Source organism: Schistocerca nitens, chromosome 3 (genome assembly GCF_023898315.1).
Source record: "Schistocerca nitens isolate TAMUIC-IGC-003100 chromosome 3, iqSchNite1.1, whole genome shotgun sequence".
NCBI classification, from domain to species: Eukaryota; Metazoa; Arthropoda; class Insecta; order Orthoptera; family Acrididae; genus Schistocerca; species Schistocerca nitens.
Window position 1 is genome coordinate 879,253,653 of NC_064616.1, and position 17,125 is coordinate 879,270,777.

Here is a 17,125-nt window from a genome sequence, read left to right on the forward strand (position 1 = left end):
TCTGGCCGTAATAACAGCCTTGATACGCCTGGGCATTGAGTCAAACAAAGCTTGGATGGCGTGTACAGGTACAGCTGCCCATGCAGCTTCAATACGATACCACAGTTCATCAAGAGTAGTGACTGGCGTATTGTGACGAGCCAGTTGCTCGGCCACCATTGACCAGACGTTTTCAATTGGTGAGAGATCTGGAGAATGTGCTGGCCCGTACAGGACCTAAAACATGCGGTTGTGCATTATCCTCCTGAAATGTAGGGTTTCGCAGGGATCAAATGAAGGGTAGAGCCACGGGTTGTAACACATCTGAAATGTAACGTCCACTGTTCAAAGTGCCGTCAATGCGAACAAAAGGTGATCGAGACGTGTAACCAATGGCACCCCATACAATAACGCTGGGTGATACGCCAGTATGGCAATGACAAATGCACGCTTTCACTGTGCATTCACTGTGATGTCGCCAAGTACGGATGCGACCATCATGATGCTGTAAACAGAACCTGGATTCATCCAAAAAAATGACATTTTGCCATTCGTGCACCCAGGTTCGTCGTTTAGTACACCATCTCAGGCGCTCCTGTCTGTGATGCAGCGTCAAGAGAAACCACAGCCATGGTCTCCGAGCTGATAGTCAATGCTGCTGCAAACATCGCCGAACTGTTCATGCAGATGGTGGTTGTCCTGCAAACGTCCCCTTCTGTTGACTCAGGGTCGAGACGTGGCTGCACGATCCATTACAGCCATGCGGATAATATGCCTGTCATCTCGACTGCTAGTGATATGAGGCTATTGGGATCCAGCATGGCGTTCCATATTACCCTCCTGAACCCACCAATTCCATATTCTGCTAACAGTCATTGGATCTCGACCAACGCGAGCAGCAATGTCATGATACGATAAACTGCAATCACAGTAGGCTACAATTCGACCTTTATCAAAATCGGAAACGTGATGGTACGCATTTCTCCTCCTTACACGAGGCATCACAACAGCATTTCACCAGGCAACGCTGGTAAACTGCTGTTTGTGTATGAGAAATCGGTTGGAAACTTTCCTCATGTCAGCACGTTGTAGGTGTTGCCACCGGCGCCAACCTTGGGTGAATCCTCTGAAAAGCTAATCATTTGCATACCACAGCATCTTCTTCCTGTCAGTTAAATTTCGCGTCTGTAGCACGTTATCTTCATGGTGCAGCAATTTTAATGGCCAGTAGTGTATCACTGCCCAGGGCTGAGTTTCGTGGAAGAGCTGTGTTTCCATCTTACTTGGAAACATAAAAGTCTTGACTGAGTCAAGAACAATTCATAGGCAACCCTCATCACCTCCCCCTCCCCTTGCACCTCAAATGTAATCATATTAATCACATGGGTGCCCCTGGTCCTACTCAGTCTTTGCAGGAAGTAGCATACATAAATATCACTGAACTGAATGTTGCATCAGTATAACTTGAGATTATTCTGTTTGTTGGGTACATAAAAGTAAAATTTAGTTTTTAGTGTAGTGTGTGAATAATGTATGCCAAGTGTAGAGAATTCTTTATAGCAGAATTTGGTCACTTTTGTTATCATGGTCTTCTGTTGCGTCAAAGATAATTACAACCTGGTATAGAAGACTGGTAACTACTGTATATGTTTTATCACAAAGGAAAATAAGAAGGTGGACAATAAAAGAAATTATTTGTACATAACTAGTTTGCTAGAAATAGTAGTCATCAATGCGAATGCAAAAAGATGGGTAAGCATTGGGCACAGTTGCTTTATTACCACGAAGAGTTTAAGGAAAGACTTTATCTGAACACAGTGTTAGATATGAAATGATTGCAGATCAGTGGCATAATAATCTATATCAAATGTTAGACACTGAAGATGGCGTTGACTGAACAGTGTAATGACACATTGCATGCGTACAAAAATAGTAAAAACAACAGTTCATTGTGTAAACAGTGTAAAAAGCGTGTTATGAAAGGAATCTTATGTGTAAAGTGCAACTATTGGCTTCATGAAAAGTGCACTAGAGTGAACCTAAAATTCGTAAGTGACGATCTGCCATGGTCTTGCTCTGACTGTTTGCAGTGTGAAACAGCCGAACTTGTAAGAGATAATAGATAAATAAACTGCATACTCAGTGTTAAACACTGAAGCATGTACCCTTCCTACAATGAAGGCTTTTAATTGTTCATACATTCTATTTAAATCCTTGAAGATATTTCTTGAGCTTGGAATCTACTGCATATCAAAAGTGCATGAGTCAGTGTACAAACTATATGTAAAATAAATCTGTAGTCAGTAGCAACATAAGTCACCAGAATGAATTTGATTTTCAATGCTTTATTGGGCGTGGTCATGTTGAATGAGGAACACACTTGCCTTTCTCTGACAAAATAGTAGTCCAATTTACCAGTGTTGGAAGGATCTGCAGTTTAATATGTAACAAAATGATGATGTTGAGTGGCTTGTTTCACATACACAGAAAACATTCAGAGATAACAGCAAATGATAGAAAAAAAATCCCAATAAACAGGGAATATAGCCCTTTCCATTTACATTTTTAACCTACCACTTAACCAACAGAGCTATTAAACTACATGATAAATAGTGTGAAAACAAAAATAGAAAAGAAGAGTGAGATGCATTAAACTCTGCATAAAAATAAAAGAAAATTTAAAAGCTTATAAATTCTAAAAATTGTTTACTACTTTGATGGGAAGTGAGAAGTATATCAGACAATAAATTACATAACTTCAGTCAATATTTTAAATGAAAGTCTGTAGAACAACCCACATTATGAACAGAAGACCTAGCACTATTATTGGGACAGTTGGCAAAGCCTGGCAGGCCCAATTCATGAACCATCATTACTTTGAAGTTATGGAAATTCAAAATTTGAATCAAAATGCATATTACTACTCAAATTATGGTCTGTAATCTTCAGTGAAACAGGATGCCTTCGAGCAGAATGTCTTGGTGATCGTTCAACTGCTGCTCTTATCAGCTACACATTTTCTGGTGTTCTGATAGATCTGCATTGGCCATGTGTATCTCTTCTTAGTGTGCTACCATTTTCCTCCAACTGCCATACCCAGAAGTGCATCATGTTCACATTAGGAACAGCATTGTTGTGCTGTTGCCAAAAAGCTCTTTGTGTCATGATCACAGATTGATCATTTTCAAAATATGCATGCATGACAAAGCCCAATGTGCTCTGGTCCAAACCACATTGGCTACTGAAACAGGGTCACTGATGGAACAAAGGGAAACTATGTGCAACTTCCTACCATCGCACTGATCAAGCAGTTATCCCTCAAAACTGCTTAGTCAGTTCTACCGCAGCCTGTATGTGTGGTTGCACTGAAACACAAATTTATTTATTTTTTATTTATCTGTCAGGTTCCGTAGGACCATGCAAGCCAATGGTACTTGATCATGGAATGAGGCAGTACATAGTTTACAAGACTGATAAGAAATGTGTATGTATAAATAACACATTACAGAGAAAAATTCTTAACTACTGTGAGGAATTTCTGTACAGAAAAGGAGTAGTGTGCCATAAGGAAACCTTCAACTTGGATCTGAATACTTGAGGTTAATTGCTCAATTGTTTCAGTTATCTTGCAAGTCTATTGAAAATAAAACCAGCTGAATAGCACAAATCTTTCTGTACAAAGCTTAAGGAAGTATTATCCAAGTGCATATCTTTTTTTGTCTAGTGTACAATGAATGAATTTTGTAGTTTCTTCTGAATGAATACATATTTTCAACAACAACAAGTCCCATGATGCAATCTGTATACAGGGACAGCAGATTACAATTTTGAGACACCTGAACAAGAGCCAAAATGAAGTTCGTGGACTGACACCATGGATCAGTCAGACAACCCTTTTCTCGGCCTTGAATATTCTTGGTGAGTACCTCAGAATATGACATCATATGAGATAATAGAGTGAAGGTAAATAGAGTAAACAAGTATTTGTGTTTCAGCATCAGAGACAGTGGAGATCATTCTTATAGTGAAGAGAGCAGCATTTAGCTTCAGCAACTGATCTTGAACATGATACTTCCAAGAAACTCTTCCATCAACCCTCAGTTCTAACAATTTAAAATGGTCAACTTCACTGACTGTTTGACCAACTTTGGACACTAAAATTTCTCTTTTACAAGAGTTCCATGCCATAAACTGTAAGCATTACAATTTTTTAATTTATTTCTGTTCTCTGGAAGCCACATGCTGTTACTGACTACTCTGTTAGTTACATCATTTATATTATATCTCATGTCTTTCACAATAATGCTTGTGTTATCCGCAAACAGAAAATTTTTTGAGTCATCATTGATATACAGGGTGAACCATAACTCAACAGACTAACTTTCGATGGTTGTTTAAAGACACATTCTGAGTATTTTGCTACAAGGGACCAATGGTCTCCAGCAGTTCATTACTGAGTTATTGGTTTTCATTTGGTTTTTAAACCCAGCTATCTTTCTATCTGTACTGCACTGAAAACAGCGCACAACAGTGCAGATGTCAACAGCATGTGATGTGTGTTTTGTTTCTATTCACTCGCGGTACATGTTGTTGACACCAGTAGTACCCATTTTATACTTCGTCTTCAACCCTGCATTCAGTATTATTCAATTCTGCTTGGGTTTGTTTTTCCAGCAGTGGTAGTTATGCATTAACAGTGATATACATCTTAACTTTAGTATCTTGTATGTAGGTACCATTTAGTTAGACATGTATACAGGGCGTTTCAAAAAGAAAGAGCAGATTTCAAACATTTATTTCTCAAAAACTACAAATGATAGAAACACAATTCAAACGTTTCTTGTCAGAGAAAGGTTCAAAGTTTTTCAATGGTCCGCGCAGAAGTTCCATGCAAATCCGCAGTGGCGCTGGCGTTTGTTTGTAGGAAAATGGCGACGACACCACAGGAACGATCATTTTGTGTGCTGCAATTTGCAAAGTTAGAGTCCATTGTTGGTGTGCAACGTGCATTCCGCCGTCAATTCAACAAACAGCCGCCTCGTCATAAGCAAATTTATGAGTGGCATCACAGATTCGTAGAAGATGGTTGCATCTGCAAGCGAAAAAGCACGGGTCGTCCACGCACATCGGATGAAAATGTCGAGCGTGTCCGTGCAGCTTACGAAAGGAGCCCTAGAAAATCCACGGCACGGGCAAGTCACGAACTAAACATGTCTAAAACAACGGTATGGCGCGTTCTGAGTAACCGTCTGCACATGAAGCCGTACAAACTGCAGTTATTGCAAGCATTGCGTCCTGACGACCACAACAAAAGGTTCGAATTTTCAACTGCAATTCTACAGGACATGGAAGAGGACAATTTTGCCGAACGATTAATTTTTTCAGATGAATCAACGTTTCACATTTCTGGTAAAGTTAATCGGCATAACGTACGAATTTGGGCGAGTGAAACTCCGAGGGACGTTATTCAACATGAAAGAGACTCACCAAAGGTTAACGTCTTTTGTGCAATTTCGGTAAACAAAGTTTATGGACCTTTCTTTTTCATGGAGAAAACTATCACAGGAACCATTTACCTGGACATGTTAGAAAACTGGCTATTTCCTCAACTTCAGGAAGATTCAAATCACTTCATCTTCATGCAAGATGGCGCCCCACCACACTTCTCTGAACCTGTACGACGGTACCTAAATAACACCATTCCAGGACGGTGGATTGGAAGAGCAGGAGCACAAGATCAATGTCATCGTCTGTGGCCTCCCAGGTCACCAGACCTTACTCCCTGCGATTTTTATTTGTGGGGGTACATAAAGGACTGTGTTTATGTCCCACCTATGCCCGCTACTCTTCAAGAGGTACGACATCGAATTGTTGCGGCCGTGAATTCGGTAACTAAAGACCAGTTGCGTCGTGTGTGGCAAGAAATGAGATACCGGTTTGATATTTGTCGTGTAACAAATGGTGCTCATATTGAGGTACAGTTTTGATATTTGTTGTGTAACATTTGGTACTCATATTGAGTGAAGGACCGTTGGAATTGTGTTTCTATCATTTGTAGTTTTTGAGAAATAAATGTTTGAAATCTGCTCTTTCTTTTTGAAACGCCCTGTATATTGAAAACTGTATGATAGTAGCCATCAGTAAAAGCAACCATTTACTTACTGTAGAGGTGTGTGTTCCAAAACTGATGATTCAGTATTTAACTTAAATTCTGTTGTTTGCATAAAACTTATAACACAAAATTCACTGTGGGTCATATGACAGATGATAGATTAACACTACTGACTAACAGTTTTGCTATTCAATTCATGAAATAAGCATCACAAAATTTATGCTTGATGTGTCTACAAACATAGTAATTATTTACACGTTGTTTGCACAACCCCCACATGAGATCTGTTCGGGTGGCAGTATGACGTTTCCATCCTGATGACAGGCTCCTGAAATTGTATGTTTGTCCAAAGTCTTTATTGCATTATCTACCAGTTTAGTTTTTTAGTTAACCTCTCAGTTTAATTAGTCAAATGAATCACTAGTAGTTTTGCTAAGTTTAGAATGTGAAGTTATAGAAGTTGCATTGCTAGTTGGCAAAAAATTATAATTTGTTATGATCTATGAAACAAATACAATAAGGATGTCTTCAGCTGAGGTAGTGGCAGTTTTTGGTGTTTTTTTACTTTTAGGCAGATACAAATGGATCCATGTCTTTCCACATAAAAGAGTGATTGCATAGCTCAAGTGAGATGACGTTCTTGATTCTTATATTCATCCTTATGCTGGTACAACAGGTGACCGTTTAAGCATGAAACACAAAAATGCTCACCTACATAGAGCTCATTTTCTGCATGAATATCCTGAACAGCAAACAATTCATCCAATTTAGTGCACAGCTTATTGCAGCGTGGATGACAGTAACTATCACCACCTGATGATGACGAACAGCTGTTTCAATGAAGCATTGTGGGACACACAATGTTATCTCACTGCAAACCTGAGAAGTGTATTCACATACTGTCTGCAGTTCAGGTCAGGAGACGCACTGTGTGTGGCTGAGCATCTCTCTCTCTCTCTCTCTCTCTCTCTCTCTTATGAAATCATCACCTGTTGTTTCACCATAGTTGTGGTGGTTGCTGTTGTCACTGCAACAGCTTGCTACTACCATCTGTTGACATCAAGTAGTTGTTTCAATGAAATATTGTAGGACTTGCACACAGTTACCCAGTGCCAGACCCAAGAAGTGTATTTGTAACAGATCTGTCAGGGACACCTGAAAAGTCACATCTGCATATAGTGTGTCTAGTACCCTCACTGTATGATGGTGTTTTCACATTTTACTTATGCCTTTGCATGTGCTCAACACTTAAATTAAGTTTAGTCATGTTTGACACATTGTTTTTCAATTTACAAAATTAAATGTAAGAATCTGTTGTGGAGTGTTGAGGGAAAACATAAAAGGAATGAGAGTGACATACACAAATAACACAGTCAAAAACATGTTATAAGGAAATTCAAAATAATAGTGATACACACATCTGCGAGCAGACCAACCCTTTTAAAGCATGTCCAACTGCTGCGCGTCATCCACTTGCAAAATTTGACAGTTTTGTCACTAACTTGGACAAAATCAGTTAAGTGTTTACTGGTTCAGCTGCCTTGCAGCACACATGCTACCAATCTATTTATACTCCGCTGCTTTACTCTGAAGTGGTGAAAAGAATAGAATGTGGTGTAATGATCAGAATTTTTAAAACGTGTTCCATGCCTTCACTGTCAAACAAAAGTGTCCATTTGGATTATAACATGACATCTGTAAAAGTTTTAATGTCTGTTGGTGTTAAGAAAGAAGCGACCAAGCAGTGTGTCAACTGTATAATTTGTAAGGATATGAAATGGAATGATCACACAGGTTCAATGGTAGGTAAAGTGGGTGGCAGACTTCAGGTCGTTGGTAGAATACTTGGGAAATGTAGTCAATCTACAAAAGAGACTGCTTACAAATTGAAATAAATAATTTTTTTCAGCCTTCAATTGCAAGGTAATTTTTACTCATTTACCTAGGTTTTGATTCCAGTAATGGAATATTCTTCAGAACAAAAAATTAAATTATTTTGAGAGCCAAACACTGGCCATGTCACAGATTAAAAATTAAAACAATAAAGACGCATAATCATAAGATTATGTCTGTCAAAATTAAAACCATTAAGGCGAACGTAGACGAAGCTACGCCGGCCAGAAATGTGGTCCTTATTTCTGGCCGGCGTAGCTTCGTCTACGTTCGCCCTAATGGTTTTAATTTTGACAGACGTAATCTTATGATTATGTATCTCTATTGTTTTAACTTTTAATCTGTGACATGGCCAGTGTTTGGCTCTCAAAATAATTTAATTTTTTGTTCTGAAGGAGATTCCATTACTGGAATCGAAACCTAGGTAAATGAGTAAAAATTACCTTGAAACTGAAGGCTGAAAAAAATTGTTTATTTCTATACATATACGGTTGCTGACGCACTGCATTATGTTAAAGATTTGCTTACAAATTGCTTGTGTCATCAACCCTTAGAATGTTGTTCATGTGTGTGGGACCTGTTTCAAAGAGGACTGACAGGGGATATTGAGCATATACAGAGAAGGATAGCATTAATGGTGACACGTTTGTTTGACCTGTGGGAGTCACAGAGATGCGGAAAAAACTGATCTGACAGACACATGAACATAGATGCAAATTACTTATGGATGTAGATGTGGAAGACTGTATGGTCTGTGACAGGCATAATCAAACACACTATTTCCCCCTATATCAAACCATTGCACTGCGCTTGGTAATTCAGACTGGAATTGGAAAATATAAATGACAGCAACAAAAGTATGCTCAATATTTTCAAAGAAAAACTTCCCAGTGTCAATGTACTCAAGGGTATATGTGAGGAAATGGTGGTGCAGACAGTTGGATGATACACTGAGGAATCCACTCTACAGGAACAATAGAAGTGGCATAGTGGTTAAAGTAATGGTCCCATATTCTGAAGAAGTGGGGTCTAAATCCTAATTAGGCAATCCATAGTTACATTTCCTGTGGTTCGCAAAAATCAGGTTAGACAAATGCCAGGATATTTAATTTAACAAAATTCCAAGTAATATTAGTCTTGATTTTACTCCAATTTAAGGTTGTTATCAAGTTCTAGTGATGTTGAATTTGAAAATGGATAAGACCTCCCTAGGCCCAACAAGACGCCTCCTGAGACGCGGCAAGGTAGGAGTAGGCAAAATGCAACAGGGAATAACAATATTAATGTGCTAATAGTAAACTGCAGGAGCGTCTATAGAAAGGTCCCAGAACTGCTCTCATTAATAAACGGTCACAATGCCCATATAGAACTAGGGACAGGAAGTTGGCTGAAACCAGACGTAAACAGTAATGAAATGCTAAACTCAGATTGGAATGTATACCGCTGACACATGCTGGACAGTGAAGGGGGAGGCGTGTTTATAGCGATAAGAAGTGCAATAGTATCGAAGGAAATTGACGGAGATCCGAAATGTGAAATAATTTGGGTCAAGGTCACGGTTAAAGCAGGTTCAGACATAGTAATTGGATGTCTCTATGGGCCCCCTGGCTCAGCAGCTGTTGTGGCTGAGCACCTGCAGGACAATTTGGAAAATATTTCGAGTAGATTTCCCCACCATGTTATAGTTCTGGGTGGAGATTTTAATTTGCCGGATATAGACTGGGAGACTCAAACGTTCATAACGGGTGGCAGGGACAAAGAATCCAGTGAAATTTCAAAATGGTTCAAATGGCTCTGAGCACTATGGGGCTCAACTTCTGAAGTCATTAGTCCCCTAGAACTTAGAACTAGTTAAACCTAACTAACCTAAGGACATCACAAACATCCATGCCCGAGGCAGGAATCGAACCTGCGACCGTAGCGGTCTTGCGGTTCCAGACTGCAGCGCCTTTAACCGCACGGCCACTTCGGCCGGCCAGTGAAATTTTTTTAAGTGCTTTATCTGAAAACTACCTTGAGCAGTTAAACAGATAACTGACTCGTGGCGATAATATATTAGACCTTCTGGTGACAAACAGACCCGAACTATTTGAAACAGTTAACGCAGAACAGGGAATCAGCGACCATAAAGCGGTTACTGCATCGATGATTTCAGACGTAAATAGAAATATTTAAAAAGGTAGGAAGATTTTCCTGTTTAGCAAAAGTGACAAAAAGCAGATTACAGAGTACCTGACGGCTCAACACAAAAGTTTTCTCTCAAGTGTATATAGTGTTGAGGATCAGTGGACAAAGTTCAAAACCATCGTACAATATGCGTTAGATGAGTATGTGCCAAGCAAGATCGTAAGAGATGGAAAAGAGCCACCGTGGTACAACAACCGAGTTAGAAAACTGCTGCGGAAGCACAGGTAACTTCACAGCAAACATAAACATAGCCAAAGCCTTGCAGACAAACAAAAATTACGCGAAGCGAAATGTAGTGTGAGTAGGGCTATGCGAGAGGCGTTCAATGAATTCGAAAGTAAAGTTCTATGTACTGACTTGGCAGAAAATCATAAGAAATTTTGGTCTTATGTCAAAGCGGTAGGTGGATCAAAACAAAATGTCCAGACACTCTGTGACCAAAATGGTACTGAAGCAGAGGATGACAGACTATAGGCCGAAATACTAAATGTCTTTTCCCAAAGCTGTTTCACAGAGGAAGACTGCACTGTAGTTCCTTCTCTAGATTGTCGCACAACGACAAAATGGTAGATATAGAAATAGACGACAGAGGGATAGAGAAACAATTAAAATCGCTCAAAAGAGGAAAGGCCGCTGGACCTGATGGGATACCAGTTCGATTTTACACAGAGTACGCGAAGGAACTTGCCCTCCCTTCTTGCAGCGGTGTACCGTAGGTCTCTAGAAGAGCGTAGCGTTGCAAAGGATTGGAAAAGGGCACAGGTCATCCCCGTTTTCAAGAAGGGACGTCGAACAGATGTGCAGAACTATAGACCTATATCTCTAACGTCGATCAGTTGTAGAATTTTGGAACACGTATTATGTTCGAGTATAATAACTTTTCTGGAGACTAAAAATCTACTCTGTAGGAATCAGCATGGGTTTCGAAAAAGACGGTCGTGTGAAACCCAGCTTGCGCTATTCGTCCACGAGACTCAGAGGGCCATAGACACGGGTTCACAGGTAGATGCCGTGTTTCTTGACTTCCGCAAGGCGTTCGATACAGTTCCCCACAGTCGTTTAATGAACAAAGTAAGAGCATATGGACTATCAGACCAATTGTGTGATTGGATTGAAGAGTTCCGAGATAACAGAACGCAGCATGTCATTCTCAATGGAGAGACGTCTTCCGAAGTAAGAGTGATTTCAGGTGTGCCGCAGGGGAGTGTCATAGGACCGTTGCTATTCACAATATACATAAATGACCTTGTGGATGACATTGGAAGTTCACGGAGGCTTTTTGCAGATGATGCTGTGGTGTATTGAGAGGTTGTAACAATGGAAAATTGTACTGAAATGCAGGAGGATCTGCAGAGAATTGACGCATGATGCAGGGAATGGCAATAGAATCTCAATGTAGACAAGTGTAATGTGCTGCGAATACATAGAAAGATAGATCCCTTATCATTTAGCTACAAAATAGCAGGTCAGCAACTGGAAGCAGTTAATTCCATAAATTATCTGGGAGTACGCATTATGAGTGAGTTAAAATGGAATGATCATATAAAGTTGATCGTCGGTAAAGCAGATGCCAGACTGAGATTCATTGGAAGAATCCTAAGGAAATGCAATCCGAAAACAAAGGAATTAGGTTACAGTACGCTTGTTCGCCCACTGCTTGAATACTGCTCAGCAGTGTGGGATCCGTACCAGATAGGGTTGATAGTAGAGATAGAGAAGACCCAATGGAGAGCAGCGCGCTTCGTTACAGGATCATTTAGCAATCGCGAAAGCATTACGGAGATGATAGATAAACTCCAGTGGAAGACTCTGCAGGAGAGACGCTCAGTGGCTCGGTACGGGCTTTTGTTAAAGTTTCGAGAACATACATTCACCGTGGAGTCAAGCAGTATATTGCTCCCTCTTACGTACATCTCGGGAAGAGACCATGAGGATAAAATCAGAGAGATTAGAGCCCACACAGAAGCATACCGACAATCCTTCTTTCCATGAACAATACGAGACTGGAATAGAAGGGAGAACCGATAGAGGTACTCAGGGTACCCTCCGCCACACACCGTCAGGTGGCTTGCGGAGTATGGATGTAGATGTAGAAGTAGAAGTGCAACGTTCCTTAGTCCTCGTAAAAACCCTAATTTAGACGATTAAAAGTGTAGAAAATGCGAATAATTGTTGAAAACCGGCATCAGGTGTATGAAATGTAAACATTCTTTCCATATTAGATGTGCTAGAATTGATCCATCAGTGAAAGAAAGCAACGAATTCATGACAGGCTGGAACTGTATTAAAAGCTGCCTCAGAAACACAGGTAAAATGACAAACGCGAATAATTGTGACTGGAAGTGCGAATTTGCAGCATTAGTTGAAAATTTAATAAGATAAATTCAGTGTCTAAAGGCTGAGGTTTCTCTACTAAATAAAAAGGTGAACGAAATAGATCAACAGTGCCTGCTCGACAACTGAAGTCGTAAATTAAAAACAAAATAAATCTTTTCGGCCGTTATTACTAAAAACAAGTATCAGATTCTTGATGAAATAGTGGAACATGTAGCATTTAAATATGTGCAAACAAAGAGCAACAATCCGAACTGCAACAAAAACTGCTCGTTATAAGTTCAAAAAACAAGCCCTTACCTCGTGTGCTAACCTAAGTGAACGTAAACAAACTGTCCAAGACAACAACAGTAAAATCTGTAAAGCGAGGTGAACCAGAAACACAAGAAGGGACGGATTCTAATATATGGAGACAACCATGGTCGTGGAATAGCGCAAAGCATCGGAAGTATCCAGAACGACTTTGCAGTTGTGGCCCACATTCAACCTAGAACACCTCTTTCTGCTGTGGTGAAGCCGTGTGTGCAATATAGTGAGTCTTTTTCATCAAATTATTGTGTCGTAATCATAGGAGGTACCATACAAATGATGTACCAAAAAATGAAGCGAATGACGCTATCAGGCACATGAAAGTGGCAGTCGGTAAGCTGATTAACACTAAAGTAATTATCGTTAATATTCCACAGAGACACGATCTAATGGAACAATCAATAGTGAACTTGGAAGTGCACAAGACTAATGATAGGCTGAAAAAGCACTCCGTCATCAGGCCACAAGTGGCCCATCAGGGCCATCCGACCGTCGTGTAATCCTCAGGTGAGGATGCGGATAGGAGGGGCGTGTGGTCAGCACACCGCTCTCCCGGTCGTTACGATGGTTTTCTTTGACCGGAGCCGATACTAATCGGTCGAGTAGCTCCTCAGTTGGCATCACGAGGCTGGGTGCACCCCGACAAATGGCAACAGCACATGGCGGCCCGGATGGTCACCCATCCAAGTGCCGGCCACGCCTGACAGCGCTTAATTTCGGTGATCTGACGGGAACCGGTGTATCCACTGCGGCAAGGCCGTTGCCATAGGCTGAAAACAATATGTAATAAACTTCACAATGTGTCCCTGGTTAATGTCAGCAATCTAGAAAGAGACCTGCATACAACTCACGGTATGCACATGAATAAAAGAGGCAAAAAGACTGTCAGCAAATTAACCGTCGAGGAAATTAGATGAAATTCTCCACAAAGTGGTGTAAATCAGTGCTTTGCCATGTAATGGCTGAACCCACCAAATCAGAATCTGCCACACCAAGAGCCACTGTAGGCAAGCCTGGAAACGTGTAAAGCCTGCTGGACATTTTGACAGCCCTAAATCATCCTGTATAGTCCAGCAGGAGAAACTCAGACTTCATGTAATACACCAGAATTTTGGTAGTCTTAAAAACAAGCACAATGATCCGGATATTATTACATGCCATGATAAACCTAATATTTTAGTCATAACTGAACACTGGTACACAGAAGACCTAATTAGCATTAGTCAACCACTCTCCATGAAATTTTGTTCTGCCTTTAGTAGGAAAAACAAGGCTGGGTGTGGCGTAGCAATCTTCACTGTTAAAGCAAGTAATTTCAGTGTTATTGATGTAAGTACATTCTGCGTAGAAGGAATCACAAAATTTGCTGCAATAAATTTAAAATGGGGTAGAGAAAATGTAGCAATTATCGGTGTGTATAGGCCACCTGGGGCATGTGTGGGTACATTTTTCAAAAATCTATCTGACTTGCTGATAAATATAGACAGTACATTTTCTAGGTTAAATGGTCATGTAAATACTATAACAACAGGGGATATAAATATAGACTTACTAACCATTGATAGAACACCAAAAAGCTACATCTCCTACTCGATGAATTCAATCTGACGCCACTTATCCCTGAGCCAATTAGAGAGACTGGCAACAGCAAAACCTGTCTGGATAATATAATAACAAACATGACCCATCTTTCCTACAGTAAAGTTCTTCTAAAACTAGCCATCTCTGATCACCATGCAGTATAGCTTTAATTGGAGGCAAATAAGATGTCCTTTGCTGCTAAAAAGAAACTATATGTAAGCAAAAGAATTTGTATAATGATAACATCAATAGACTGAACTGCATTTTAGTACACATACCATGGTTTGAGAATGGTAGGTTTTCCTACTATTGCTTTGCTGCTGACTTCTACTATTGTTTTGATGCCACATGCCCAGTTGTAGCCACAAAAGTTAAATAAACTAAAAATATAAACAAAAGTATCTGGATAAATAATGATGTCATTGAAGCAAGGGAAAAATTAAAATTGTTCTATAGTGCAATAGTAGACAAAATCTCAAGCTAAAGGAGGCCTTCAAAACTTATCAAGAATACTATAAAGGATTATTAATATAGACCAGGAGCAGCTACATTGCAAACAACCTTCAGGCGTCACACAGTGTTACTTCTGGTGTCTGGGGAGTGACAAACAGTTTTAGAACAGACAGACACAAATGCTGTATGGACTTTAATATTGACCACAATGGGATGGTAGTAAAATATCAACTTGAAATTGCTAATTTATTCAATGAATATTTTTCTTCAGTAGGGGAAGATATCAATGGCAAACATAATAACCTGCAGTATAATTTTAAAGGCAATCCATTTAAGCATAGGATATATCCAGCCCCCACAAATTGCAAAGAAATAATTCACATCATAAGCTCTCTAAAATCTTCCAGTTCCGCAGGGCATGATGGCCTCAGTATTAATGTATTAAAATTGTGCAGAGAAAGTGTGTCTGTACCTCTGTCTGTAGCAGTAAATAATATAATAGAGTCAGGCACCTTCCCAGACAGACTAAAAATAGCTCAGGTAACACCAATCTTTAAGAAAGGAGACAAACTCAAAATTTAAAAATACAGACCCATCTCAATACTTCCAGTCTTTTCCAAAATAGCTGAAAAAGTAATATACAGCGGAATTATAAACTTTATCCAGATGCACAACCTAATGTTTGAAAATCAAAAGGGATTCTTAAAATGTAAATCAACCAGCACAGTAGCTGTTCATTTAATTGAAGAGATAATAAGTGGCATTGAGAATAAGCAACATGTTGCAGGTACATACCTCAATCGTGAGAGGGCTTTTGACAGTGTGAACATCACAATCCTATTAGAAAAGCTATGGAACATTGGTATCAGGGGCACTGCCCATGACCTAATAAAATCTTATATGAGTAACCGAAAACAGTTTGTACTGCTTAAAGCTGAAAGTGGTGTTCACAAATCTAAAATCACTAATATAAAATATCTAATATAAAATATGGAGTGCCCCAGGGCTCAGTATTGGTTCCTCTTCTGTTTTTGATTAATGTAAGTGACATAAGATATTGCAACTCAGAGTTCCAAAATTGTTCTGTATGCGGATGATACATCCATTGATTGTAAAAAGGAATCATTTAATGAACTAGAAACACACTGTAATATAGTGGCAAATGAAATTGTAAAGAACGTTAATGAAAGCCACTTAAATGTAAGCAGTAGTCTCATGGAGATTAACAACAGTAGTTTTAATGATGAAATGAAACTAAACATAGGCAATGAATTAGTAAAAAGAGAATTTAGTGTAAAATTTCTCGGTTTAACAATTCAAAGCAATCTGAAGTGGGACACACATGTTCACACCCTAGCATATAAGTTGTCTAAGAATATATTTGCAGTTAATATGATTAGCAAGTTCTGCAAAGACACTGTTGTCCCTAAGGACTGCATACCATGCTCTATTTTACTCTCACCTGAATTATGGAATAGAAACATGGGGAGCAACAACCAAAGCAAATCTAAATAAGCTATTGCTACTTCAGAAAAGGGCTATAAAAATCATCTGTGATGCAAAATATAAGCAATCATGCTGTAGCTTGTTTTCAAAAACTAGTGTACTAACCACAGTAAACGTGTACATTCTAAAAGCCATTTTACTTGTTAAAAGACTGCAACCCAACATTTGTTCCAATTTTTATCAGTACAATAGCAGAAATAAACAAAAAATTTACATTAGCATCCACAATACAGCACTCTATGAAAAGGGTCCGCAATATGCAGATTTAAAGATAGCCAATGCACTGCCCATTAAAGTTATGACCCTACCCACAGTGAAGCTTGTATTTCAGCTAAAGACATTCCTGTTACAAAATCCAATTTACACATTAGGAGAATACCATATTTATCATATTTTCAGGATGAAAAGTTAGAGGAGCAGCAGGTGACTGACATGTCTCATACTCTACCAATTATTCAGTGTCTGCAAAGTAGTTTCCAACATTCTGCATATGTCATACTTCTGTGGTTGAGGAGATTCTCTATAGTACCAAGCAAACTTTCTGCACAACATATCAGTAGTGGACCTGATGTTTAATTGGTATAGTATTCTTGTGAAGCATTTGGAACACAACGACTTGCTTGAATTTAAAAAGAGTTATTGTGTTCTAGCTTTAGTAAAATATGATATCTATTAAACTGAGTGTAAAGAATGGAAATATAAAAAAATTGTTAGCTTTTAAGTTTAATAATGGAACTTGTTAATTATATAATTTAGAAATTATTTCAGTTT

At 39.3% G+C, this 17,125-nt stretch overlaps 1 protein-coding gene and 1 pseudogene across 4 annotated transcripts in view; both read right to left on the reverse strand.

Moving 5' to 3' along the window:
- LOC126249798 (osmotic avoidance abnormal protein 3) overlaps positions 1 to 17,125 on the reverse strand; it is a 387,840-nt gene that overhangs the window by 22,858 nt on the left and 347,857 nt on the right. The gene's annotated exons all lie outside the window — the stretch shown is intronic.
- LOC126250190 (5S ribosomal RNA) lies at positions 13,462 to 13,579 on the reverse strand (annotated as a pseudogene).